Source organism: Mixophyes fleayi, unplaced genomic scaffold (genome assembly GCF_038048845.1).
Source record: "Mixophyes fleayi isolate aMixFle1 unplaced genomic scaffold, aMixFle1.hap1 Scaffold_260, whole genome shotgun sequence".
In the NCBI taxonomy this organism is placed as follows: domain Eukaryota; kingdom Metazoa; phylum Chordata; class Amphibia; order Anura; family Limnodynastidae; genus Mixophyes; species Mixophyes fleayi.
In genome coordinates this window covers 67,501-70,000 of record NW_027446696.1, presented here as the reverse complement: position 1 = coordinate 70,000, position 2,500 = coordinate 67,501, and the positions used below count along the sequence as shown (strand labels likewise).

Genomic DNA, 2,500 nt, shown 5'->3' with positions numbered 1-2,500 from the left:
GGAAGCCGGAACAAGAGAAAATAAAAAAAAAATTGCCTAAAGCACCTGGTATTCCCAGGTGGTCTCCCATCCAACTACTAACCAGGCCTGGCCCTGCTTAGCTTTGAAGATCAGACAAGATTGGGCTTGTTCAGGGTGGTGTGGCTGTAGATATTGATTTCCTAATGACCTACATCTCTTATACATCTCAAAACCAGCATTGAAGGAAGTCGGAAGAAGAGAAAATAAAAAAAAATTGCCTACAGCACCTGGTATTCCCAGGTGGTCTCCCATCCAAGTACTAACCAGGCCCAGCGCTGCTTAGCTTCCAAGATCAGATGAGATTGGGCTTGTTCAGGGTGGTGTGGCTGTAGGTATTGTTTTTCTAATGACCTACATCTCTTATACATCTCAAAACCAGCATTGAAGGAAGTCGGAACAAGAGAAAATAAAAAAGAAAGGCCTACAGCATTTGGTATTCCCAGGTGGTCTCCCATCAAAGTACTAACCAGGCCCAGCCCTTCTTAGCTTCCAAGATCAGATGAGATTGGGCATGTTCAGGGTGGTGTGGCTGTAGGTTTTAGTTTCTTAATGACCTACATCTCTTATACATCTCAAAACCAGCATTGAAGGACGCAGGAACAAGAGAAAAAAAAAATGCCAACTGCACCTAATAATCCCAGTTGGTCTCCCATCCAAGTACTAACCAGTACCTGCCCTGCTCAGCTTTCAAGATCAGACGAGATTGGGCTTTTTCAGGGTGGTGTGGCTGTAGGTATTGATTTCTAAATTACCTACATCTCTTATATATCTCAAAACCAGCAGTGAAGGAAGTCGGAACAAGAGAAAAAAAAAAAAAAAAGGCCTACAGCACCATGTATTCCTAGGTGGTCTCCCATCCAAGTACTAACCAAGCCCGACACTGCTTAGCTTCCAAACTCAGACATGATTGGGCATGTTCAGGGTGGTGTGGCTGTAGGTATTAGTTTCCTAATGACCTATATCTCTTATACATCTCAAAACCAGCATTGAAGGAAGCCGAAACAAGAGAAAAAAAAAATAGGCCTACTGTGCCTGATATTCCCAGGTGGTCTCCCATCCAAGTAATAACCAGGCCTGGCGCAGCTTAGCTTCCAAGATCAGACAAGATTGGGCTTGTTCAGGGTGGTGTGGCTGTAGGTATTAGTTTCCTAATGACCTACATCTCTTATACATCTCAAAACCTGCATTGAAGGAAGCAGGAACAAGAGAAAATAAAAAAAAAAAGCCTACAGCACCTGGTATTCCCAGGTGGTCTCCCATCCAAGTACTAACCAGGCCCGGCACAGCTTCCAAGATCAGACGAGATTGGGCTTGTTCAGGGTGCTGTGGCTGTAGGTATTGGTTTTCTAATGACCTACATCTCTTATAAATCTCAACACCAGCATTGAAGGAAGCTGGAACAAGAGAAAATAAAAAAAAAGGACTACAGCACCTTGTATTCCTAGGTGGGCTCCCACCCAAGTACTAACCAGACCGGCCCTGCTTAGCTTCCAAGATCAGACGAAACTGGGCTTGTTTATGGGGGTGTGGCTGTAGGTATTGGTTTCCTAATGACCTACATCTCTTATACATCTCAAAACCAGCATTGACGGAAGCCGGAACAAGAGAAAAAAAAAAAAAAGGCCTACTGCACCTAATATTCGCAGGTGGTCTCCCATCCAAGTACTAACCAGGTCCGGCACAGCTTAGCTTCCAAGATCAGATGAGATAAGGCTTGTTCAGTGTGTTGTGGCTGTAGGTATTGATTTTCTAATGACCTACATCTCTTATACATCTCAAAACCAGCATTGAAGGAAGCTGGAACAAGAGAAAATAAAAAAAAAAACCTACAACACCTGATATTCCCAGGTGGTCTCCCTTTCCAAGTACTAACCAGGCCCGGCACTGCTTAGCTTTCAAGATCAGACGAGATTAGGCATGTTCAGGGTGGTGTGGCTGTAGGTATTGGTTTCCTAATAACCTACATCTCTTATACATCTCATAACCAGCATTGAAGGAAGCCGTAACAAGAGAAAATTTAAAAAAAAACCTACTGCATCTGGTAATCCCAGGTGGTCTCCCACCCAAGTACTAAGAAGGCATGGCCCTGCTTAGCTTACAAGATCAGACGAGATTGGGCATGTTCAGGGTGGTGTGGCTGTAGGTTTTAGTTTCTTAATGACCTACATCTCTTATACATCTCAAAACCAGCATTGAAGGCAGCTGGAACAAGAGAAAATAAAAAAATAGGCTTACAGCACCTGGTATTCCTAGGTGGTCTCCCATCCAAGTACTAAGCAGGCCTGACCCTGCTTAGCTTCTAAACTCAGATGAGATTGGGCATGTTCAGGGTGGTGTGGCTGTAGGTATTAGTTTCTTAATGACCTACATCTCTTATACATCTCAAAACCAGCATTGAAGGAAGTCGGAACAAGAGAAAAAAAAAAGCATACAGCACCTGATATTCCCAAGTGGTCTCCCATTCAAGTACTAACCAGGC

The 2,500-nt window shown here is 43.8% G+C and overlaps 1 non-coding gene and 8 pseudogenes across 1 annotated transcript; all 9 read right to left on the bottom strand.

The window, feature by feature from the left end:
• Positions 1 to 33: 33 nt before the first annotated feature.
• On the bottom strand, positions 34 to 152 carry LOC142125370 (5S ribosomal RNA; annotated as a pseudogene).
• An 84-nt stretch (positions 153 to 236) lies between these two features.
• LOC142125403 (5S ribosomal RNA) lies at positions 237 to 355 on the bottom strand. Its single transcript, XR_012684878.1, has one exon. It is a non-coding gene; the product is annotated as a 5S ribosomal RNA (ribosomal RNA).
• Positions 356 to 439: 84 nt separating this feature from the next.
• On the bottom strand, positions 440 to 558 carry LOC142125682 (5S ribosomal RNA; annotated as a pseudogene).
• A 283-nt stretch (positions 559 to 841) lies between these two features.
• LOC142125882 (5S ribosomal RNA) lies at positions 842 to 960 on the bottom strand (annotated as a pseudogene).
• A 284-nt stretch (positions 961 to 1,244) lies between these two features.
• LOC142125362 (5S ribosomal RNA) lies at positions 1,245 to 1,358 on the bottom strand (annotated as a pseudogene).
• A 284-nt stretch (positions 1,359 to 1,642) lies between these two features.
• On the bottom strand, positions 1,643 to 1,761 carry LOC142125366 (5S ribosomal RNA; annotated as a pseudogene).
• Positions 1,762 to 1,844: 83 nt separating this feature from the next.
• LOC142125845 (5S ribosomal RNA) lies at positions 1,845 to 1,964 on the bottom strand (annotated as a pseudogene).
• A 285-nt stretch (positions 1,965 to 2,249) lies between these two features.
• LOC142125855 (5S ribosomal RNA) lies at positions 2,250 to 2,368 on the bottom strand (annotated as a pseudogene).
• Positions 2,369 to 2,446: 78 nt separating this feature from the next.
• Positions 2,447 to 2,500, bottom strand: part of LOC142125924 (5S ribosomal RNA) — a 119-nt pseudogene continuing 65 nt past the window's right edge.